General features: G+C 44.6%; 1 long non-coding RNA gene across 1 annotated transcript in view; it reads left to right on the forward strand.

Annotated features, from left to right (window-relative positions):
• The window catches only part of LOC107634494, a 56946-nt gene continuing 32006 nt past the window's right edge, over positions 240-25179 (forward strand). Inside the window, exon 1 of the long non-coding RNA XR_002359416.1 lies at positions 240-259. This is a non-coding gene — a long non-coding RNA (uncharacterized LOC107634494). The remainder of the gene's footprint in view (positions 260-25179) is intronic.

Genomic DNA, 25179 nt, shown 5'->3' on the forward strand with positions numbered 1-25179 from the left:
CGCGATCTCTGGAAAAGGTTCGTTCCGAAGCATCCTCCTCCTTCGCCGTTTTTTAACCTATTCTGCATAAGTTCTAATCGAAAATTTTGTTACATTTGTTATTAGGCCATGATTGTTCTGAAATAAACAAAGTATCTGCAATCGATGAAATAAATTGCCTTTTTGTTGAGAGGTAAAAGTTTAATTCCTTTTGGTTGAGAAGGTAAAAGTTTAATTCCTTTTGGTAGAAAGCTAGGTTCTGTTTGTTGGGAGAAAGAAGGTGTTCATACACTGGGTCGAGTTATCCGACCTGGGATGATTGGAGACAAAGCGACCGACCTCTTCAGGTTAGACTATCCGACCTCTTTACAAAGGAGGTAGGCCAAATTGACAGGAAAGCCCAAAAAGGGCCCAACTCAAGAAATACGACCCAAATCCAAAGGCTGCCCAGGCCTACAGAGAGAAGGGCGGTTCCGTTGAAGATAAGCTGACCTCACCCAAAGATAAGATAAGATAAGATAACTAACTTATCTTATCTAAAAAGGTCACTCCACACCATTATAAATACATTGGAGCACCCAGGTACCCCCACCCTCCGGTGACTAAGGATCAGAGGTGCAGCCAGTCCAACAAGTCAGACACAAAAGCTCCGGCCGCAACAGCCAGCCGGACACGTCATCTCCGACCAGTACAGAAGATCTCATCCGAGATCGACCTATAGTTTCAGGTAACCCTCGGAACATTGGCGCCGTTGCCGGGGAACTTGGAAGTCATCCCATCACCATGGCGGATGAACAGGATAACGACCACAACTCAAATTTAGAAGACAGAACGCCGCACAAAAACAGGGGTGTCACACCAAAAGACACTCCGGAATCTAACGGAGACAAAAACTCATGACATCTGAGAGTAATAGAAGCACTTCAAGATCGCATAAAGTAACTCGAAAAAGAAAGCCAGTACCAGCAAGAAGTTGGCAAGGATCTACAAAGAGAGGTAAGACGACGTCGAGAATTGGAAGATAAACTCCTACAACTTGAAGCCGATCTCAAAGCAAAGGCTACCCGGACCACCCCTGAGGACAACTCTCGCAAGGATCAAGATCCATTCACTAGGGAAATCATGAAGACTAAAATCCCTAAAGACTTCAAACTCCCGGATATGACCTTGTACGATGGCACTACAGATCCCAACCATCACCTCAACAACTTCAAAAGTAGAATGTACCTCACCGACGCCTCAGACGCCGTTCGCTGCAAAGCTTTTCTAACGACTCTCACGAAGACAACAATTAGATGGTTCGACAACTTGCCTCCTAAGTCCATCTCAAGCTTTGACGACCTAGCCAAAAAGTTCTTGGCCAGATTCTCCATCCAAAAAGACAAAGCCAAGCATGCCCCCAGTCTACTAGGAATCAGACAAGAAGATCAGGAAAGTCTTTGCAACTACATGGAAAGATTCAACAAAACATGCCTGGATATACAAAGCTTGCCAACAGAGGCCGCCGTCATGGGCCTCATCAATGGCTTACGAGAGGGACCTTTCAGCCAATCTATATCAAAGAAATACCCCACATCTCTGGATGAGGTGCAAGAGCGGGCAGAAAAGTACATCAACATGGAAAAAAAATTCCCGACTTGGGGAGGCCTCGAAATCCGGTTTCACCTACCGAGATAAAGATAAAGAATCCAAGAAGAAGGAAGATCGAACGGGGGAAAAAATAAAAAAAGTACCATAATTACACCCCTCTTTGGGTGTCCCTGGTGGATATTTACAAAGAAGTCTGTAACACAGAAAAGATACCCCCAGCTCGACCAATCAAAGGCAAAAGAGGAGGAGGAAATCGGAACGAATACTGTGAATATCATCGGGTCCGAGGACATTCCACCAACGAATGTTTCGATTTAAAAACATCACAGAAAAATTAGTAAGAGAAGGAAAACTAAATCGGTACCTGGCCACCCGAGATGATGAACAAAGAAAAAGACGAAGAGATGAAGATGTCGGACGAGCTGAGCGATCACCTCGTACGCCAGAAAGACATGTCCATATGATACACGGAGGATTTTCAGGATGAGGAATCTCCAAGTCATCCCGCAAAAGATATCTCAAAGAAGTTTATCATGTCGAAGGGAAGGAGGAAGCACCCGACATCCCTGCAATCACATTCACCAAAGAAGACGCATCAGGTGTTATCACAGGAGACGACGATCCCATGGTCATCACCATCATACTAGCGAACGCCAATCTCCACCGCACATTAATAGACCAAGGGAGCTCTGCCGACATCTTATTCAAAACTGCCTTCGACAAGCTCAGCTTAGAAGAAAAGGAGCTTAGAGCATACCCGAACAGCCTGTTCGGACTGGGCGATACCCCAGTACAACCACTGGGATATGTATCACTACATACAACCTTCGGAAAAGGGAACCAATCCAGAACACTCAAGATAGACTACATCGTGGTCGACGTGAGTTCAGCCTACAATGCCTTAATAGGTCGGACAACACTAAATCAACTCGGCGCAATAGTTTCAACTCCACATCTATGCATGAAATTCTCAACTACAGAAGGGATAGCTACGATAAAAGCAGATCAAAGGATGGCACGCCGCTGTTATAACGAAAGTCTAAACCTCAGAGGCAGAGGAGAAGAGTTCCATATTGGAGGCAGGATTCATAAGAGAAGTCAAGTACCCACTATGGCTAGCTAACGTCGTCTTGGTGAAAAATCAAATGGGAAGTGGCGAATGTGCACCGACTACACCGACCTCAACAAAGCCTGCCCAAAAGATCCTTACCCATTCCCAAGTATCGACGCTCTGGTAGATGCTTCCTCCAGATATAGATACCTCTCGTTTATGGATGTATATTCCGGATACAACCAAATCCCCATGTATCCACCAGATCAAGAAAAGACCTCGTTTTTGACGCCGAAAGAAAATTACTGCTACATTGTGATGCCTTTCGGTCTCAAGAATGTGGGAGCTACTTATCAAAGGCTAATGAATAAAGTCTTTTCAGATCATCTCAAAAAAATCATGGAAGTCTACGTGGACGACATGTTAATAAAGACACAAAGCGAAGAGACATTATTGTCCGACCTGGCCCAAGTGTTCGACACCATAAGGAAGCATAACATGCGACTCAATCCCACAAAATGCACCTTTGCAGTAGAAGCGGGCAAATTCTTAGGTTTCATACTCACACAAAGAGGAATTAAAGCAAATCCAGACAAATGCCAGGCTATACTCAATATGAAGAGCCCAACTTGTGTCAAAGAGGTACAACAACTCAACAGGAGATTGGCAGCCTTATCCAGATTCTTGGCAGGATCAGCTATAAGATCTCTCCCCTTCTATGCCACTTTAAGGAAAGGAAAGAAGTTCGAATGGACAATAGAATGTGAGCGAGCCTTCCAGGATTTCAAAAATTTCCTGGGACGACCACCTATCCTAACTCGACCACAAGAGGAAGAACCACTCGTATTATACCTTGCAGTAGGAAGTCAAGCGGTAGCCTCAGCACTGGTTCGAGAGGACGACAAAGGGCAACAACCTGTATATTTCATCAGTAAAGCGCTGCAGGGATCCGAGCTGAATTACCAAAAAATAGAAAGGTTCACCTACACTCTCATACTGACATCTCGACGACTTCGCCCGTACTTTCAGGCCCACACCATTAGGGTTCGGACCGACCAGCCCATAAAGGGGATACTGTAGAAAACAGATCTAGCAGGCAGAATTTACAATGGGCAGTCGAGTTATCCGAGTTCGACCTCCAATATGAAACTCGGACAGCCATTAAATCACAATACTTGGCCGACTTCATCGCAGAATTCACAGATACCATGGAAACCCCCACAGAATGAAATCTCTACGTGGACGGGTCTTCAAATAAAACTGGAAGCGGCGCAGGTGTGATAATAGAAAGCAACCAAGGAACCCAAGTTGAGCTTTCCCTCAAATTTGGGTCCCCAGCCTCAAACAACCAGGCGGAATATGAAGCGTTACTAGCTGGTTTGAAGCTGGCTAAGGAGGTTGGAGCTCAAAAACTCAACATCTTCAGTGATTCACAAGTAGTTACCTCACAAATAACAGGGAACTACCAAGCCAAAGATCCCACCATGAAAAAGTATTTGGATAAAACCAAGGAACCGCTCGGACAATTCAGGGAATATAGGATCTGCCACATACCCCGCGAACAAAATGCCCGAGCTGACGCACTCTCAAAACTAGCCAGCACCAAATCAGGGGGCAACAATAGAAGCCTCATTCAGGAAATGCTGCAGAATCTATCAATCTCAGAAGAGGAAAAAGTCCTAGCCATAACAAGTCAGGATCAAGGATGGATGACCCCATAATGAATTACCTCAAAACAGAAACACTCCCCACAAATGAGAAGGAGGTAAAGAGGTTAAAACGGGAGGCTCAGTACTACACTATCATAAACAACACCCTATATAAAAGAGGGATCTCAATACCACTACTAAAATATGTGCCGACCTCCAACACAAGGGAAATTTTAGAGGAAGTACACAGTGGCATTTGTGGCAATCTTCTCGGGGCACAAGCTTTCACCAAAAAGGTACTTTGGGCAGGATTCTACTGGCCAACTCTACAAAAAGAAGCTACAGAGTTTGTAAGGACATGCCCACCATGCCAGAAACATGCCAACTTTCACATCGCCCCGCCAGAAGAGCTCATCAGCGTAACCTCACCTTGGCCATTTGCAAAATGGGGACTTGATCTTCTCGGACCCTTTCCCCATGGATCAGGACAAGTCAAATTCCTCATAGTCGGAGTAGACTATTTTACAAAGTAGATTGAGCCAGAGCCCGTAGCCAACGCCACTGCTCAAAGAAGCCGGAAATTCCTATATAGGAATATTGTCACGAGGTTCGGGGTTCCATACTCTATCACCACAGACAATGGCACTTAATTCACAGATGCAGGCTTCAGGAGATTAGTAGCCGACTTGAACATAAAGCACCAGTTCACCTCAGTCGAACATCCTCAAGCCAATGGACAGGCCGAAGCTGCCAACAAAGTCATATTGGCTGGGTTGAAACGGAGACTGCAAGATGCAAAGGGAGCTTGGGCCGAAGAACTTCCACAAGTCCTATGGGCATATCGAACAACGCCACATTCCACCACAAATGAATTACCATTTCGACTAGAATATGGAGTGGAGGCAATAATCCCAGTAGAGATCGAGGAAGAGTCGCCTAGAGTAGTCTACTACAATGAAGAAGCCAACTTTCAAATTCAAAGAGAAGAGCTCGACCTACTTCTGGAAATCCAAGAAAGTGCCCAGATCAGGGAAGAAGCGCTAAAGCGACGAATGGCTTCAAGATATAATGAAAAGGTAGTACCAAAAGGTTTCACTGAGAACGATCTCATCCTAATCCGAAATGACATTGGGACAACTCGACCCGGAGAAGGAAAGCTGGCAGCAAACTGGAAAGGACCCTACCGAGTCATAGAAGTACTTGGAGAAGGCTATTACAGACTCTCCGAACTCGATGGACGAGAGCTTCCCAGATCATGGCACGCCTACAACCTAAGAAGGTATTATAGCTAGAGAAGGTAACAGATCTCGGATGCACTCTTTTTCCTAAAAAGGTTTTTTAATGAGGCACCAAGTTGAGATCCAGAAATTATCTGACTTAAAGGGATGAAAAACTCCCACATGTATATATTTGCACTTGTTTTTGAATAAAATATATTCTTAGATATTCTACAAATTCTCAAGACGTATTAATCTAAAGCATTCATCGTCGATTATAAAGCAACAGATCGGCAGAAAGTGAAAAATAGATTCACTGCACGATCACGATGGAAGACCAATAAAGATGAAAACGCGATTCATCTAAAGGTCGACCGAAGAAAGACAGAAACCACCTTCTACAAATTGGCAAAGATGAACACAGAATAATGCAAGAAGTTATCGAAAGTGATCCGAAAAAAGAACCTGACGAGGTATTATGGATCGCTAAATAATAACTTAAAGACTGGCTGTTCCGAGGGTTACCTGAAACTGTAGGTCGATCTCGGATGAGATCTTCTGTACTGGTCGGAGATGACGTGTCCAGCTGGCTGGTTGTGGCCGGAGCTATTGTGTCTGACTTGTTGGACTGACTGCACCTCTGATCCTTGGTCACCGGAGGGTGGGGGGTACCTGCAAGAGACTCCGATGCTTAAGTTAGCATGGGTATTAAACAGGTTTTATGTTGAATCAGAGTATGAGTTATACCTGGGTGCTCCAGTGTATTTATAATGGTGTAGAGTGACCTTTTTAGATAAGATATGTTAGTTATCTTATCTTATCTTATCTTATCTTTGGGTGAGGTCAGCTTATCTTCAAGGGAACCGCCTTTTTCTCTGTAGTCTCGGACTGCCTGTGGATTTGGGTCGTGTTCCTCTATTTGGGCCCTTTATTGGGCTTTCCTGTCGATTGGCCGAGCTCTTTAGAAGAAGAGGTCGGATAGTCTGACCTGAAGAGGTCGGTCGCTTTGCCGCCAATTATCCCGGGTCGGATAGCTCGACCCAGGGTATGAACAGTGCCCATGCTTGAGCTCGGTCTTCTTTTTTGAGGTCGAGTCCTTTGACTTCGGTCCTTCTTTAGTGAAACCGAGTTCAAGTATTTTGTCGATTTCTTCCTTTTGTAGAATCTTTTGAATGTAGAACGTTTTCCTCTAAAGGCGCGCGCTTTTATACCAGCGCCTTGTTCTTGGGAATGTGCGAGGGTTTAATACCTTCAATAATTGGTATTAATTGCCCCGTTTTCCCTTAGCATTTTATTTTGAATTTTACAATAAAAAACGATTTCTCTTCTTCGCTCTTCTTCGTAACTTCTCCCTTTACTCTCTCGCTTTCTATTTCTTGCTTAGAGTTCGAGGGGTGGATGTTTCGCCTGTCGCTTCTGCTTTTCTGCTTTCCTTTACGGTTTTCTCCCATTTTCCCAGGTTTGGTTCTTCTTCCTTTCTCTTTCTTCGTCACTTTTTGTGTCTTTTTTGAGAAAGTTTTGATTTTGCTTGGAGAAAGTTTGGATCTTTCTACCTTTTGCTGTGCCTGATCGCTGTGTGTTCTGGAGTTTCTTTGTCTTTTGCATGAGCTTTTTCGCTTTTCCTGTTGCTTGATGCTTTTAGGGCCTTTGCATGTTATCACCATTTCTGCTTGCACCTTCGATGATGGTTTTTGCTTGATTCTGAAAAAGGTTGTGTCTTTGATGATTTTCTGCTTGGCATTTTTGATGTTGACAATGCTCCTTGCTGATAGACTGTAGGAAGATAGTGGTTTTGATGACTTTGTGTTTTTCTTCTTTGAAATGTTTGCTATTTGAGATCTTCTTTTCTTGTTTGAGAAATGTCGGGACGTAAGCTGTAGCTTTCTCCTGAAACCTTGCTTTGTTGCTGCCTCCAAAGGATGCCCCAAGACTTTGGTTTGAGTCTTGGGGTTTTCCTTTTCTTGTTTGTTCGTCTGTTGAGTTGTTTTGCCCCTTGTATGAGATGTTTTTTAGTAATCCAATATTCTTTTCTTATTGTAGTATTAGTTGGCCCCATGTCTTCTCGCAATAACATTGTAGAGGTGTCTTCTTAAAGTTCCCGAGGGGATGTCCGATTGGCTGGACTCCCTTGTCTTAATGTGTATCTCTGTCGTGGATGCTGAATTTTGTGTAGAGCTGAGGAAACGTCATAGGATTTGTGGTAGCAGTGCTCGGGAGAGGGATTATGAGCTTGTAGCTCCTGACTCTGATGAGAGGGCTTGTTTTCCTACTTTCGTCGAGGGGGAGCATCCCTTCTTCTACGCTTATGAATATTTCTTCAACCAGTTGGACGTTACTTTTCCTTTTACTACTTTCGAGACCGACTTGTTGTGGTCATGTAATATTGTTCCATCCCAGCTTCATCCAAATTCCTGGGGTTTTATCAAAATATTTCAACTGCTTTGCCAAGAGTTAGGCGTAACACCTTCTGAAACTCTTTTCCTCTATCTTTTTGTCTCGGCCAAGCCCGAGGGTTCTTCCAAAAAGAAAGCTTCCTGGATTTTTTTTAGATTGGCCCAGGGGCATAAAGTTTTTGCCATGTATGATGAGTCCTTTAAAGATTTTAAGAATTATTTCTTCCGAGTCCGTGCTATTGATGGGGTCCGGCCTTTTTTTTCTTGATGAGAACGACGAGCCTGCTTTTCCTCTAGAGTGGCAAAAGAATGTGAGAGTGCCACGTTATACATGGGAGATGCTTAATGAGGTTGAGCGGGCTTTTGTAGTTGTTCTTGAAGATTTGTGGGGGGAACCACTCCATCTGGATAAAAAAAGATTCTTGAGTGATCCATCTTTGGTTCGAACTGCTTTGGGTACTGTCTGACTTGTTTTTATACTTGTTTCTGAGATTTTCTTCTCTTATGTTGTAACTCGTCATTTACGGTTGATTCTGTATTTTCAAAGATGTCGAAAAACAATGATTCCATGAAGGCCTATAAGAAAGTGAAGAAGGCTGCTGCTGCTCAAAACATCTCGGCCAAGGCGGCCGGAGAGGGATCTTCTCAAGTTCCTGTAAAGCCGCCCGTGCCAAGTTCTCTTGGGCCAAGAAAGGTGATCCCCACTCCTCGGGTTCGTATGACTGATTCTCCACATACTTCTGCCATTGCTTCTGGTGCTCCTCCCAACAAGAAACAGAAAACAATTGAGGACTTTAACCTTGACGCCCCTGATTTTAATGCAATCAAATTCGTAGATCAGCAAATCGGTCCCTACGGTACCCTCCCCATGGATGATGTGTCAATCCTTCGCCATCTGGATTTTATGACCCGAAACAGTGTTAAAATGGCATATATGGGGGCTGTCCTGTACCGAACTGCTCAGAATCTTCCTCTCCATGCCACCAAGGAGTTTATGGAGGAGGCTAAACAGGAGTTCGACCGAATGAAGGGCCTGAAGGAAGAGCTTGAGGTAAAGGTAGCCAAGTTGGAGAAGGATCTGGAGAACAAAAAGGCGAGTTCCCTTGCTCTGGCGGCTTCTGTGCGGTTGGCTGAGGACACGACATTAAGGCATAAGGACAGTTATGTGACATCTTATCGGGAGGTGGTGCGCCTGAGGGAGGAGTTGGAGAATGCACGAGCTAATTACTCCGAGCTCCAAGATCATCTTGTTGGCAGCGTAACTGCTGCCTATGAGAGCTTGAGGGAGCAGGTTCGGATTATTGCTCCCGAAGCCGACCTTACTCTTTTCAGCCTGGATAATGTTGTAAGGGATGGTAAGATTGTCCCTGATGACCAGGATGATGATGATGTTGAACCTCTCCCTGTGTCTTCTGCCAAAGTGTCAACCTCTTCAGTTCCTCCAGTTGTGTCTGACCCGGATTGCCAGATTCTGAATCGGGATGATGGAACCGTGGATGCTGTGCCCCGCCTCTCTTGACTCATCTTTCTTGCTTTTTATGCTTTTGCCTGCTTTTACTTCCTCCTTCTCCCCGTACTGATGCTGCCGGGAAGGCTCCCGATCTTTGCTGATTTCTCTTTGGATATTCGTGTAGTCGGCCCGGCTTGTGGGCTTTTAATCTCCTTATTTGTAGTTTGAATATTTTGCTGACTGTTGATATTCCTTTTGGTTGCTGGTTTGGCAACTTTACTTTGAAAAACAACAAGTAGCTTTCAAGCTTTTGGGCCTGACCCTGAAGCTTTATAATATTGTATTTTATATCCTGCTTGTTTGCGCTTGTCTTAGCACATTTTGAAAATGTCGGAGCCTTCGGCCTCTTTGGATTGCTTTGCACTTGTTGCTTGTGGGTTGGATCCTTTGAGGTCGTGGATGGGCGGTTCCGACTTGTTTCTTGGTTTTCTTGCTCTTGCTTGTATTTCTAGCGATCCATAACCGATTTCTTTGCGTTGGTCCTCTTTCCAGTTACTTTTGCAGTCCTCTATTTTGGACCTTTGCTAGGTCTCTTTCCGGGACTACTTTTATAACTTGTTTGTGGGAGGTCGACCTCTTTATGCCGTCCTCTTTTAAGTTATTTTTGTAATCCTCTTTCTTGGACCTTTGTCAGGTCTCTTTCAGGGATTACTTTTATAACTTGTTTGTAGGAGACCGACTTCGTTAGCTCGATCTTTTCTAAGTTATTTTTGTAATCCTCTTTCTTGGACCTTTGTCAGGTCTCTTTCAGGGATTACTTTTATAACTTGTTTGTAGGAGACCGACTTCGTTAGGTCGATCTCTTTTGAGTTATTTTGTAATCCTCTTTCTTGGACCTTTGTCAGGTCTCTTTCAGGGATTACTTATATAACTTATTTTGTAGGAGACCGACTTTGTTAGGTTGATCTCTTCTGAGTTATTTTTGTAATCCTCTTTCTTGGACCTTTGTCAGGTCTCTTTCAGGGATTACTTTTATAACTTATTTTGTAGGAGACCGACTTCGTTATGTCGATCTCTTCTGAGTTATTTTTGTAGTCCTCTTTCTTGGACCTTGGTCAGGTCTCTTTCAGGGATTACTTTTATAACTTGTTTGTAGGAGACCGACTTCGTTAGGTCGATCTCTTCTGAGTTATTTTGTAATCCTCTTTCTTGGACCTTTGTCAAGGTTATAGCAATTCCTCTTTTATAGGGTTGGCCAGACCTCTTTCCAGGGATTTGCTGATAACTTGGGTTGACTTGGTCCGACTTCTCTATGTCGGCCAGTCTTTAAGTTATTATTTAGCAATCCATAAGACCTCGTCAGGTTCTTTTTTTGGATCACTTTCGATAACTTCTTGCATTATTCTGTGTTCATCTTTGCCGATTTGTAGAAGTGGTTTTTGTCTTTCTTCGGTCGACCTTTAGATGAATCGCGTTTTCATCTTTGTTGGTCTTCCATCGTGATCGTGCAGTGAATCTGTTTTTCACTTTCTGCCGATCTGTTGCTTTATAATCGGATGATGAATGCTTCAGATTAATGCGTCTTGAGAATTTGTAGAATATCTAAAAATATATTTTATTCAAAGGCAAGTGCAAATATATACATGCGAGAGTTTTTCATCCCTTTAAGTCGGATAATTTCTGGATTTCAACTTGGTGCCTCATTAAAAAACTTTTTCAGGAAAAAGAGTGCATCCGAGGTCTGTTACCTTCTCTAACTATAATACCTTCTTAGGTTGCAAGCGTGCCATGACCTGGGGAGCTCGCGTCCATCGAGTTTGGACAGTCTGTAGTAGCCCTTTCCAAGTACTTCTGTAACTCGGTAGGGTCCTTTCCAGTTTGCTGCCAGCTTTCCTTCTCCAGGTCGAGTTGTTCCAATATCATTTCGGATTAGAATGAGATCATTCTCAGCGAAACTCCTTGGCACTACCCTTTGATTATATCTCGAAGCCATTCGGTGCTTTAGCGCTTCTTCTCTGATCCGAGCTCTTTCTTGGATTTTTGGAAGTAGGTCGAGCTCTTCTCTTTGAAGTTGAAGGTTGGCTTATTCATTGTAGTGGACCACTCTAGGGGACCTGTTCATACCCTGGGTTGAGCTATCCGACCCGGGATGATCGGCGACAAAGCGACCGACCTCTTAAGGTCAGACTATCCGACCTCTTCTCAAGAAGAGCTCGGCTAAATCGACAGGAAGGCCCAAGAAGGCCCAAACAGAGGAACACGACCCAAATCCAAAGGTCGTCCAAAGCCTATAGAGATAAGGGTGGTTTCCTTGAAGATAAGCTGACCTCAACTCAAAGATAAAGATAAGATAAGATAATTAACTTATCTTATCTAGAGAGGTCACTCTACAACCACTATAAATACACTGGAGCACCCAGGTATAACTCATACTCTGATTCTACAATAAACCTGCTTAATACCCGTGCTAACTTAAGCATCGGAGTCTCTTGCAGGTACTCCCACCCTCCGGTGGCCAAGGATCAGCAGTGCAGCAAGTCCAACAAGTCGGACACAGCAGCTCCGGCCGCCACCAGCCAGCTGGACACGCCATCTCCGACCAATACAGAAGATCTCATCAGAGATCGACCTACAGTTTCAGGTAACCCTCGGAATATTGGCGCCGTTGCTGGGGAACTTGGAAGTCATCCCAACACCATGGCAGACGGCCATGACAACGACCACGATTCAGATCTAGAAAACAGACCGCCGCACAAGAACGTGGACACTACATTGAAGGATTCTCCAGAATCCAATGGAGACAAAAACTCATCAAACCCGGGAGCAATAGAAGCGCTTCAAGATCACTTAAAGCAACTTGAGAAAGAAACACAACAACAACGGGAGATCGGAAAGGATCTACAAAAGAGGTACGGCGACGTCGAGAATTGGAAGAAAAACTACAGCAATTAGAAGCCGTTCTCAAATCAAAAGCTCCTCGGACCGCTCCTGAGGAAAATTCACGCAATGAACAAGATCCATTCACCAGGGAAATCATGAAAACCAAAATTCCAAGAGACTTCAAGCTCCCGGATATGATTTTGTATGATGGCACCACAGATCCCAACCATCATCTCAGCAATTTCAGAAGCAGAATTTACCTCACCGACGCCTCAGATGCCGTTCGCTGCAAAGCTTTTCCATCAACTCTCACAAAGACAGCAATCAGATGGTTCGACAACCTACCTCCAAAGTCCATCTCAAACTTTGACGACCTGGCCAAAAAGTTCCTGGCCAGATTCTCCATCCAGAAAGATAAGGCCAAGCACGCCTCCAGTTTACTAGGGATCAAGCAAGGAGAACGGGAGAGCCTCCGCAACTACATGGAGAGATTCAACAAAAATGCATGGACATATAAAGCTTACCAATAGAGGCCGCCATCATGGGACTCATCAATGGCCTACGAGAGGGACCTTTTAGCCAGTCTATGTCAAAAAAGTACCCGACCTTCTTAGACGAAGTACAGGAATGAGCAGAAAAATATATCAACATGGAAGAAAACGCTCGGTTAGGAGAAACCTCAAAATCTGGGGCCCCCTACCGAGATAAAGACAAGGAATCCAAAAGGAAAGAATATCAACAAGGAGAGAAAATAAAAAAATACCATAATTACACTCCTCTCAGGGCATCTCTGGTCGACGTATACAAAGAAGTCTTCCATACAGAGAAAATCCCCCCAGCGCGGCCACTCAAAGGTAAAAAGGGAGGAGGAAACCGGAAGGAATATTGTGAATACCATCGAGTCCGAAGGCACTCCACCAACGAGTGCTTCGACTTAAAGAATATCATAGAAAAATTGGTGAGAGAAGGAAAATTAGATCGATTTCTGGCCACCCGAGATGATGACCAAAGAAAGAGACGAAGGGACGAAGATGACGGACGAGCTGAACGATCAATTCGGACACCAGAAAGACACGTCCACATGATACACGGTGGATTCGCAGGAGGTGGGATCTCCAAATCATCTCGCAAAAGATATCTCAAAGAAGTATATCATGTCGAGGGAAAGGAGGAAGCACATGACATCCCTGCGATAACATTCACTAAAGAGGACGCATCCAGCATCATCCCGGGACACGACGATCCCATGGTCATCACTATCATACTGGCAAACGCCAATCTACATCGCACATTAATAGACCAAGGGAGCTCCGCCGACATCTTATTCAAAACTGCCTTTGACAAGCTCGGCTTGGAAGAAAGGGAGCTTAAGGCATACCCAAACAGCTTGTTCGGGCTGGGAGATACCCTGGTACAACCACTGGGATACGTATCGCTACACACAACCATCGGAAAAGGGAACCAATCCAGGACCCTCAAAATAGACTACATTGTGGTCGACGTAAGTTCAGCCTACAATGCTCTAATAGGTCGGACAACACTCAATCAACTCGGTGCAATAGTCTCGACCCCGTATCTATGCATGAAATTCCCAACTACAGAAGGGATAGCTACAATAAAAGCAGATCAAAAGATGGCGCAGCGCTGTTATAACAAAAGTCTAAACCTCAGAGGCAGAGGAGAAGAGTTTCATACAATTGAACTTAGTGGAGTTCAGCAACGAGAAGAACTCCGTCCGCAGCCAGAAGGTGAGATAGAGAAGATTCAGATCGGAGACACCTCGGATAAAACAACTAATATCGGCACGATCCTAAGAGGAGACTCAAAATAATTACTGATACAATTCTTACGAGATAATGTTGATCTCTTCGCATGGAAAGCCGCAGACATGCCAGGTATAGACCCTAAGCTAATGTGTCACAAGTTAGCGGTCTACCCAGGATCTCAGCCAGTGCAACAGAGACGAAGAAAACTTGGGCCAGAGCGATCCCAAGCGGTGGAAGAACAAGTACAAGCACTACTGGAGGTAGGATTCATAAGAGAAGTCAAATACCCACTATGGCTAGCCAACGTCGTCTTGGTGAAAAAATCAAATGGGAAGTGGCGAATGTGCACCGATTACACCGATCTCAACAAAGCCTGCCCAAAGGATCCATACCCACTCCCAAGTATCGACGCTCTGGTAGATGCTTCCTCCGGATATAGATACCTCTCGTTTATGGACGCATACTCGGGATACAACCAAATCCCCATGTATCGACCAGATCAAGAAAAGACCTCGTTCTTAACACCGAAAGAAAATTACTGCTACATCGTGACGCCTTTCGGTCTCAAGAACGCAGGAGCTACTTATCAAAGGCTAATGAATAAAGTATTCTCAGATCACATCAGAAAAATCATGGAAGTCTATGTGGACGACATGTTGATAAAGACACAAAGCGAAGATACATTATTGTCCGACCTGGCTCAAGTGTTCGACACTATAAGGAAGCATGACATGCGACTCAATCCCACAAAATGCACCTTTGAAGTAGAAGCAGGCAAATTCTTAGGGTTCATGCTCACACAAAGAGGAATTGAAGCAAACCCGGATAAATGTCAAGCTATACTCAACATGAAGAGCCCCACCTATGTCAAAGAAGTACAGCAACTCAACGGGAGGTTGGCCGCCCTATCCAGATTCTTAGCAGGAGTAGCGATAAGATCTCTCCCCTTCTATGATACTTTAAGGAAGGGAAAGCAGTTCGAATGGACGACGGAATGTGAACAAGCCTTCCAAGACTTCAAGGAATTCTTAGGACGGCCGCCTATCCTATCTCGGCCACGAGAAGGAGAACCGCTCATATTATATCTCGCGGTAGGAAGTCGGGCGATAGCCTCAGCACTAGTCAGAGAAGACAAAAATGGGCAACAACCCGTCTACTTCATTAGCAAAGCGCTACAGGGATCCGAGCTGAACTACCAGAAAATAGAAAAGTTTGCCTATACTCTCATTCTAACATCTCGACGACTTCGCCCGTACTTCCAGGCTCACACCATTAAGGTTCGAACTAACCAGCCCATAAAAGGAATATTGCAGAAAACAGATTTAGCAGGCAGAATTTTACAATGGGCAATCGAGTTATCAGAGTTCGACCTCCAATATGAAGCTCGGACGGCCATCAAATCATAGTATCTGGCCGACTTTATCGCAGAATTCACAGATGTCCTGGAAACCCTCACATAATGGAATCTCTATGTGGATGGTTCTTCAAATAAAACTGGAAGCGGCGCAGGCGTGATAATAGAAAGCAACCAAGGAACCCAAGTTGAGCTCTCCCTCAAGTTCGGGTTCCCGGCCTCAAATAACCAGGTGGAATATGAAGCATTATTAGCTGGTTTGAAGCTGGCTAAAGAGGTTGGAGCTCAGAAACTCAATATTTACAGCGATTCACAAGTAGTCACCTCACAGATAACAGGGAGCTATCAAGCCAAAGACCCTACCATGAAAAAGTATTTGGATAAAACCAAGGAACAGTTCGGACAGCTCGAGGAATATAAGATCTGCCACATACCCCGCGAACAAAATGCCCGAGCTGATGCACTCTCGAAACTAGCCAGCACAAAACCAGGGGGCAACAATAGAAGCCTCATACAGGAAATGCTACAGAACTCGTCAATCTCGGAAGAGGAAAAATTCCTGGCCATAACAAGTCAGGACCAAGGATGGATGACCCCCATAATCAACTACCTCAAAGCAGGAACACTCCCCACAGAAGAAAAGGAGGCAAAGAGGTTAAAAAGTGAGGCACAGTACTACACCATCATAAACAACATCCTATACAAAAGAGGGATCTCAATACCATTACTAAAATGCGTGCCGTCCTCTAACATAAGGGAAGTGCTAGAAGAAGTACACGGCGGCATTTACGGCAATCATCTCGGAGCATGGGCTCTTGCCAAAAAAGTACTCCGGGCGGGGTTTTATTGGCCAACTCTACAGAAAGAAGCTACAGAATTTGTAAAGACATGTCCACCATGTCAGAAACATGCCAACCTTCACATCGCCCCGCCAGAAGAGCTCATCAGCGTGACTTTGCCTTGGCCGTTTGCAAAATGGGGACTTGATCTTCTTGGACCCTTTTCCCAAGGATCAGGACAAGTAAAATTTCTCATAGTCGGAGTAGACTATTTTACAAAATGGATTGAGGCAGAGCCACTAGCCAACGCCACCACTCAAAGAAGCCGGAAATTCCTATACAAGAACATTGTCACAAGGTTTGGGGTTCCATATTCAATAACCACAGACAATGGCACTCAATTCACAGATGCAGGCTTCAGAAAACTAGTAGCCGATTTGAATATAAAGCACCAGTACACCTCCGTTGAACACCCACAAGCCAATGGACAGGCCGAAGCTGCCAACAAAGTCATATTGGCCGGGTTAAAATGGAGATTACAAGATGCAAAGGGAGCTTGGGCAGAGGAGCTTCCACAGGTCCTATGGGCATATCGAACGACGCCACATTCCACCACGAAGGAATCCCCCTTCCGGTTAGCATATGGAATAGAAGCAATGATCCCAGTAGAGATCGAGGAAGGATATCCTAGAGTGGTTCATTACAATGAGGGAGCAAACTCCCAACTTCAGAGGGAAGAGCTTGACCTATTACCTGAAATCCAAGAAAGAGCTCGGATCAGGGAAGAAGCACTAAAGCGTCGAATGGCTTCCAGATATAATCAAAGGGTAGTGCCGATAAGTTTCACGGAGAATGACCTCATCCTAATCTGAAATGATATCGGAACAACTCGACCAGGAGAAGGAAAGCTGGCAGCAAACTGGAAAGGACCCTACCGAGTCGTAGAAGTACTTGGGAAGGGCTACTACAGACTGTCCGAACTCGATGGACGAGAGCTTCCCAGATCATGGCACGCTTGCAACCTAAGAAGGTACTACAGTTAGAAAAGGTAAAAGATCTCATTATCGGATGTACTCTTTTTCCTGAAAAGGTTTTTTAACGAGGCACCAAATTGAGACTCAGACACTATCCGACTTAAAGGGATGAAAAATTCCCACATGTATATATTTGCACTTTCCTTTGAATAAAATATATTTTCTAGATATTCTACAAGATCTCAAGATGCATTAATCTGAAGCATTCATCGTCTGATTATAAAGCAACAGATCGGCGGAAAGTGAAAAATAATTTCACTGCATGATCACGATAAAGATAAACCGTCCGATAAAGGTGAAAACTCAATTCACTCAAAAGATGATCTAGAGATGACAACCACTTTCTACAAATCGGCAAAGATGAACACAGAATAATGTAAGAAGTTATCGAAAGTGATCCAAAAAAGAACCTGACGAGGTCTTACGGATTGCTAAAATAATAACTTAAAGACTGGCCGACGTTAAGAAGTCGGACCAAGTCAACCCAAGTTATAAGTAAATCCTGGAAAGAGGTCTGGCCAACCCTATTAAAGAAGATTACTGTTCCGAGGGTTACCTGAAACTGGAGGTCGATCTCGGATGAGATCTTCTGTACTGGTCGGAGATGACGTATCCGGCTGACTGGTGGCGGCCGGAGCTATTGTGTCCGACTTGTTGGACTTGCTGCACTGCTGATTCTTGGCCACCGGAGGGTGGGGGGTACCTGCAAGAAACTCCGATGCTTAAGTTAGCATGGGTATTAAACAGGTTTATTGTAGAATCAGAGTATGAGTTATACCTGGGTGCTCCAGTATATTTATAGTAGTGTGGGCTGACCTTTCTGATAAGATAAGTTAGTTATCTTATCTTATCTTATCCTGTTTTGGATGAAGTCAGCTTATCTTCAAGGGAAATGCCTTTATCTTTCTGGGCTTTAGCTGCCTTTGGATTGGGCTGTGTTCCTTCGTTTGGGCCTTCTTGGGCCTCTGTGGCGTTTTGTCCGAGCTCTTTGTGAAGAGGTCGGACATTGGCCGAGCTCTTTGAGAAGAGGTCGGATAGCCTGACCTGAAGAGGTCGGTCGGCTTGTCGCTAAATATCCCGGGTCGGACATCTTGACCCAGGTATGAACAGTGCCCCTGCTTGAGTTCGATCTTTTCGTGAGATCGTGTTTTTCAGAGCTTCGATCTCTTTGGAAGTTGTACTCAAGCATCTGTCTGGCTTTGATTCTTCATTGCTTTGCAATCTTAGCAAATTTTCTAGAGGTTTAGTACTTCACAGTCCGTCCTCTTTTGAGTGATAGTGTGGGTTTTCTACCCTTGCCTTCTGGATCACGCCTTACTTTAAGTTTGTGTTGACAACCCTCTGCTTTGGCGAAGTTATCCTTGCGGCTTGATACCCGGGCTCTTAGTGACTTGTCCGATGACTTTTTAGTGTTCTTTGTATAGAACCTTTTTAGTCTCGGATGACGTACGTAGCTCTGTTTGAGATTGTGCCTTCTTTGAGTGGAGTTGTATCCCTTTTAGCTAAGCACTTTTGAGCCTTAAGTTGTTTCCCAACCTTTTGGCTTGTTCTTTTTTTGAGATCGTACTTTGCGCCTCTTTTTAGCTGAGATCGTACTTTGTGCCTCTTCTTAGCTGACGTCAACCTGTACGACTTTGCCCCTGCTTGAGTTCGACTCTCTTTGGGGGAAGTCGTGCTCAAGCATCCTGACTTTGGTTGATCTTGAGTAGTTTTATCTTGTGCGAGTTTGGCATTGCCCCTTTTTTAGTTTGTTGAGAGGTCTTTTTAGCCTTCTTCCGACATGTTTGTCTTCACTGCTCGGGCTTTTTAGTCATAATCCAACAACTTTTTAGGTAGTATTCCGATGGGGAACCTTTTTATAGTTTGTTTGGATGACTTTTTAGCCCCGTTCTGATCTGTGGTTTTGCCTTTTAAGTAGTGTCTTTTTTCAAGACTTCATAGCTTTCAGCAAAGCATTCCTGGCCTTCCTCTGGCCGTTGCGAGATGTCTTTGTCCCTTTTGTGGATCTTTGTAGAGTGTTGGTACTTTGTTGTCCAACCTCTTTTCGATCACTTTTAGTTTTGTCCACTTTCTGCTTGGTCGAGGTGGTCCTTTGGGGCTAACTTGTCCGACAACTTTTTAGTGTTCTTTGGTAGAACCTTTTTAGTTGGTCTGAACAATTTTGATAGCCTTGTCATGGAGCCGTGGCTTTTTGGGCAAAGCTATGTCCCTTCTAGCGCACGCTTTTCGTTGGTCTGACACCTCGTGTCAATCCGAGCTGTAGCTTTTGCCGGTCCGACTTCTCTTATCGGTCCGATCTGTAGCTTTTGCCGGTCCGACTTCTCTTGTCGGTCCGATCTATAGCTTTTGTTGGTCCGACTTCTTCTTGTCGGTCCAAGATGTAGCTTTCATTGGTCCGACTTCTTCTTGTCGGTCCAAGCTGTAGCTTTCGTTGGTCCGACTTCGTCATGTCGGTCCCTTCTAAGTTATTTTTAGTAATTCTCTTTTTTGGACCTTTGTCAGGTCTCTTTCAGTGATAACTTTTTATAACTTTTTGTTGCTTTGATCGGCTTCTTTCATGTCGGCCTCCTTTGAGTTACTTCTAGTGACCCATTTTTAGTTGGACCTTGCCGGGTCTCTTCTTATGGATCACTTTTTGTAACTTTTTGGTGATTTGGGCCGTCTTCTTCATGTCGGTTTCTTCTAAGTTATTTTTGTAATCCTCTTTCTTGGACCTTTGTGCAAGTCTCTTTCAGGGATTACTTTTATAACTTGTTTTTGTAGGAAACCGACTTCGTTAGGTCGATCTCTTCTAAGTTATTTCGTAATCCTCTTTCTTGGACCTTTGTCAGATCTCTTTCAGGGATTACTTTTATAACTTATCTTGTAGGAGATCGACTTCGTTAGGTCGATCTCTTCTAAGTTATTTTGTAGTCCTCTTTTTTTGGACCTTTGTCAGGTCTCTTTCAAGGACTACTTTTATAACTTTTTCATTTTGGGCTGACTTTGTCATGTCGGGCCCTTCTAAGTTAAAGTAATCCTCTTTAACAGGGTTGGCCAGACCTCTTTCCAGGGTTTACTTATAACCTGGGTTGACTTGGTCCGACTTCTTAACGTCGGCCAGTCTTTAAGTTATTATTTTAGCAATCCGTAAGACCTCGTCAAATTCTTTTTTGGATCACTTTCGATAACTTCTTACATTATTCTGTGTTCATCTTTGCTGATATGTAGAAAGTGGTTGTCATCTCTAGATCGTCTTTTGGGTGAATCGCGTTTTCACCTTTATCGGACGGTTTATCTTTATCGTGATCGCGCAGTGAAATTTTTTTTCACTTTCTGCTGATCTGTTGCTTTATAATCGGGCGATGAACTCTGCTTTCACTTTTTTGCCGACCTTGTCGAAATTGGGCGATGAATTCTGGTTTCATCTTTGCCAACTTTTATCGTGATCGGGCGGTGAATTTGGTTTTCACCCCGCCGACCTTGTCGTGATCCGGCAGTGAAATTTGCGTTTCAGATTAATGCGCCTTGGTATAGCAGTGAATTTTGTTTTCACTTTGTCGACCTTTGTCGAAATCAAATGATGAATTCGGTTTTCATCGTTGTCGGGCGGTGAAGTTGGTATTCACCTTGCCGACTTTTCTGCTTTGTAATCGGACGATGAATTTGGTTTTCATCTTGCCGACTTTGTCGTGATCGGGCGGTGAATTTGGTGTTTCACCTTGCCGACCTGCCGTAGTCGGGCGTCTTGGTAGGAAACTTTTTAGGGAATCTACAATCTTTTAAACAATAAAATGAAGATAAGAGTGTGTATATGTTAGTACTTACCTTTCTAAGTTGGGCAATCTTTTTGGATCTCGGCCTGGCGCCCTTTTTAGGTATGCCATGACCTTGGTAGCTCTTGCCCTTCGAGGTTGGACACTTTGTAGCAACCTTTTTCCAGTTCTTCTGAACAACTTGGTATGGTCCTTTCCAGTTGGCTGCTAGCTTCTCTTCTCCTGACCGACCTATTCTGATGTCATTTCGGATTAGGATGAGATCGTTGTTACTAGATTACCTTCCGATTGTATCTTGAGGCCATTTGACGTTTTAACGCCTTCTTCCTTGATCCGAGCTCTTTCTCGGGTTTCTGGAAGTAGGTCGAGTTCTTCCTTTTGAAGTTGGGAGTTGGCCTCTTCACTGTAGTGGATCACTCTGGGCGATCCTTCTTTGACCTCCACTGGGATCATCGCCTCCATTCCGTAAGCTAATTGGAAAGGTGATTCCTTTGTAGTGGAGTGTGGAGTTGTCCGATACCCAGAGGACTTGTGGGAGCTCTTCTAGTGGGGCTATAGGGAAGTTGGCATGCTTTTGATGTAAGGCTTTGACTTTGTATTTGTTCTGAAGAACTTTGGTTCTTTCTACAAAAAGTTTGCATCTTTGATCGTTTGTTGTCACTTTTCTTTTGTCATTCGCCTTTGAGAAGAATGTGTGCTTTGCTTAGGGTTTGGTTGCTGTTCTTGTTTCTTTTCATTGTTACCTGACTCATTTTGTACAAAAGTTCTAGATTTTGTTTTGACCTTTTGTTTGAGAGGTGTTCGGGCTGTTTGGGTATAGATTGTCGACTTCTTTTCTCTGTGTTCTTGCCCTGTTGTTGCCTCCAAAGGGTGCCCCTGGACCTTCGTGTGAGTCTTGAGATTTCCCTTTTACTGCTGTATCTGACATCTGATGTTTTGCTGTTATTCTCCGAGTTGTTTCCTTATTTGCCTGAGTTGTTTGGTAGTAACCTCATAGTCGACCTATGTCTTTGAGATGTCTACTAAGATCCGGACAGCATGTCTGATTAGCTGGATTTCATAGTTTTAATGCGTGTTACTGTGGCTGACCCTGAGTACATCCCTTATACCGCCTTCGAGATTGAGTTGTTGTGGTCTTGTAATGTAGCCTGGATGAGGCTTCTGTTATTGCCCCCTGGTTTGGCTAGTTTTGAAAATGCATCATCTCGGGCATTCTGCTCCTGAGGCATGTGTCGGACCTCATATCCCCGAATTGTCCGAGCTGTTGGTGCTGGCTGGTTTTGAAAATGTATCAACTTGGGCATTCTATGTGTCGGACTTCATTTTCCCCAATTTGTTCGAGATGTTTTCTATTTTTGTCCAGGGTCCCCCGAATTGTTCGAGATGTTCTCTGGTTTTGTCCAGGGTCCCCTGAATTACCCGAGCTGTCCTCTGTAGGATTCTTCCAGCTAAGTTTGTTTTCTGTAGGATGCCTTTTATGGGCTGGTTGGTCCGAACTCTGATAGTGTGAGCTTGAAAGTATGGGTGGAGCCGTTGAGAGGTGAGTATGTGGGCTTAGGCAAACTTTTTCTATCTTTTGATAGTTTAGTTCGGCCCCTTGTAGAGCTTTGCTGATGAAGTAGACGGGTTGTTGCCCCCTTTCGTCTTCTCTGACTAGTGCTGAGGCTATTGCCCGACTTCCCACTGCGAGGTATAATATGAGTTCTTCACTTTCCCATGGTCTGGAAAGAATGGGTGGTTGCCCCAAGAATTTTGAAATCTCAGAAGGCTTGTTTGCACTCCGTTGTCCTTTTCAACTCGTCTAACCTCTTTGGTGTGAGGTGGACGTTTAACTCGTCTGACCTCTTTGGTGTGAGGTGGACCTTCAATTTGTCCGACCTCTTTGTTGTGAGGTGGAACTTCAACTCGCCCGACATCTTCGATGTGAGGTGGACCTTCAACTGGTCCGAACTCTTTGGTGTGAGGCGGACCTTCAACTCATCCGAACTCTTTGTTGTAAGGTGGACCTTCAACTCGTCCGACCTCTTTGGTTTGAGGTGGATCTTCAACACGTCCGACCTCTTTGGTGTGAGGTGGACCTTTAACTCGTCCGACCTCTTTGATGTGAGGTGGACCTTCAACTCGTCCGACTTCTTTGTTGTGAGGTGGACCTTCAACTCATCCGACCTCTTTGGTGTGAGGCGGACCTTCCACTCGTCCGACCTATTTGGTGTGAGGTGGACCTTTAACTCGTCCGACCTCTTTGGTGTGAGGTGGATCTTCAACTTGTCCGACCTCTTTGGTGTGAGGTGGACCTTTAACTCGTCCGACCTCTTTGGTGTGAGGTGGACCTTAACTCGCCCGACCTCTTCGGTGTGAGGTGGACCTTCAACTCGTCCGACTTTTTTGTTGTAAGGTGGACCTTCAACTCATCCGACCTCTTTTGTTTTTGATTGGGCGAGGTGGTGGGATCTTCTCCGTGTTGCATATTTCTCGGTAAACCTCCACAAAAGACACCCGAAGAGGGGTGTAATTGCAGTATTTTCTAGTCTTCCTGGGTTGATCTTCTTTTTTCTTGGACTCTTTACCCTTGTCCTGTGGTGGGTTAGGAGAATTCGGTTTCTGAGCTCTCTCCTAGTCGAGAGTTCTCCTCCATGTTGATGTATTTTTTCGCCCTTTGTCGGACCTCGTTTAGAGATGTTGGGTACTTCTTGGATATTAAATGGTTGAAAGGTCCTTCTCGCAGGCAATTAATGAGGCCCATGATGGCCGCTTCTGTTGGAAGATTTTGTATGTCCAGACATGCTTTGTTGAATCTTTGCATGTAGCTGCAGAGACTTTTCCGATCTCCTTGCTTGATTCCTAATAGACTTGGGGCGTGCTTGGCTTTATCCTTCTAGATGAGAATAACGGATTGCATCTGAGGCCTCCGTGAGATACATCCTGCTTCTAGAATTTCTAAGATGATGGCTTGGATCTGATGTGCCGTCGTACGGGGTCATATCGGGAGCTTTGAAGTCCTTTGGGACTTTAGCTTTCATGATCTCTTTGGTGAATAGGTCTTGATCTTTGTGGGGGCTGTCTTCGTGACCGGATCGAGTTGTTTTGGCCTTGAAATCCGCTTCGAGTTTTAGGAGCTTGTCCTCTGACGTCGTCTTATTTCTCTTCCGAAGGTCTCTTTCGGCTTTCCGTTGATGTTCAGCCTCTTATTCCAGCTGTTTAAGGCGATTCTGTTGCTCACGGATAGCTTCCAAAATTTTTGTGTTTGGGGGTTGCTTATTTCCCCCGTTTTGAGGTGCGTCTATGGAGGTGGCGTCCGTGTCTTTGTTTAGCGTTCGGTCCACCAAACTAGAGTTGTGATCGTTGTCATGGTTGTCCGCCATGGTGATGGGATGACTTCCAGGTTCCCCGGCAACGGCGCCAATGTTCCGAGGGTTACCTGAAACTGGAGGTCGATCTCGGATGAGATCTTTTGTACTGGTCGGAGATGACGTATCCGGCTGGCTGGTGGCGGCCGGAGCTGTTGTGTCCGACTTGTTGAACTTGCTGCACTGCTGATTCTTGGCCACCGGAGGGTGGGGGGTACCTGCAAGAAACTTCGATGCTTAAGTTAGCATGGATATTAAACAGGTTTATTGTAGAATCAGAGTATGAGTTATACCTGGGTGCTCCAGTGTATTTATAGTAGTGTGCGCTGACCTTTCTGATAAGATAAGTTAGTTATCTTATCTTATCTTATCCTATTTTGGATGAAGTCAGCTTATCTTCAAGGGAAACGCCTTTATCTTTCTGGGCTTTAGCTGCCTTTGGATTGGGCTGTGTTCCATCGTTTGGGCCTTCTTGGGCCTCTGTGGCGTTTTGTCCGAGCTCTTTGTGAAGAGGTCGGACATTGGCCGAGCTCTTTGAGAAGAGGTCGGATAGCCTGACCTAAAGAGGTCGGTCGGCCGGCTTGTCGCTAAACATCTCGGGTCGGACATCTTGACCCAGGGTATGAACAATTACTTTAACTTAGAAGGGCCTAACATGACAAAGTCAGCCCAAAATGAAAAAGTTATAAAAGTAGTCCCTGAAAGAGACCTGACAAAGGTCCAAAAAAGAGGACTACAAAAATAACTGAGAAAGAGGACGACGCAAAGAAGTCGACCTCCTACAAACAAGTTATAAAAGTAATCCCTGAAAGAGACCTGACAAAGGTCCAAAAAAGAGGATTACAAAATAACTTAGAAGAGATCGACCTAACAAAGTCGATCTCCTGCAAAAGAAAGTTATAAAAGTAATCTCTGAAAGAGACCTGACAAAGGTC

This window comes from Arachis ipaensis, chromosome B03 (genome assembly GCF_000816755.2).
Source record: "Arachis ipaensis cultivar K30076 chromosome B03, Araip1.1, whole genome shotgun sequence".
NCBI classification, from domain to species: Eukaryota; Viridiplantae; Streptophyta; class Magnoliopsida; order Fabales; family Fabaceae; genus Arachis; species Arachis ipaensis.